The sequence below is a fragment of the Penaeus monodon genome, chromosome 31 (genome assembly GCF_015228065.2).
Source record: "Penaeus monodon isolate SGIC_2016 chromosome 31, NSTDA_Pmon_1, whole genome shotgun sequence".
NCBI classification, from domain to species: domain Eukaryota; kingdom Metazoa; phylum Arthropoda; class Malacostraca; order Decapoda; family Penaeidae; genus Penaeus; species Penaeus monodon.
Genome location: NC_051416.1, coordinates 5653736 through 5654458, shown reverse-complemented (window position 1 = coordinate 5654458; position 723 = coordinate 5653736).

The window sequence follows — 723 nt, the reverse complement described above, 5'->3', positions numbered from 1 at the left end:
AATGCCGAAAACAGTAAAGTGAAAAAGCCTAAGACAGGGAAACAGCAATCAAGCCATGAACATAAATCGGAATCGAACGGCGCTCCTTTACCTAGAAAATTCTATCGAAAAAAAAAAACGTTCGGAGGAAAAATCAAACTGAGTCCACAAAATAATAACCAGAAGGAGAAAAGGGTCGAGAACAGGGCCTCCTTTTACTACACAAAAGCGTAGCCAAAGCATTTCCTTCAGCGACAAGCATCAACGCTGGTGATGGAGTGGTCTCCCCTGACAATGGGCAATTTCCCGGAATTATTACAACAAACCCCCAAACTCATTATTAACTTGATGCATCGCCCTTTATTAAAAAACACCCTTGATTAGGTGATTTTCTTAATAGTATGGAGGTAATTTCCCATTCTGCCTTCAATCTAATTTCACATCTGTCGTTCTGTTTCACTTCATAAATTCTTTAATTAACGGGGGACTTCGTTTTAACCCGCAGACAATTGCAAGGAAATGATGAAGCCTCGAGCTGACGGGTTCCTGGACGGACTCCGCGGGGAAATAAATACGTATTTCTATTGCATTTGCTTTTTATCTCATGTTTTACCTTCCTGTAGCAACTGAAGAGAAAAGAATGGGAAAGGTAGTAATTACTGCTAGCATTGGAATAACGATAGTTACGTTGAGAGTGAGGAGTGTTATTAATTTAAGTAACGACGTTGCAGTATATAGTAATGA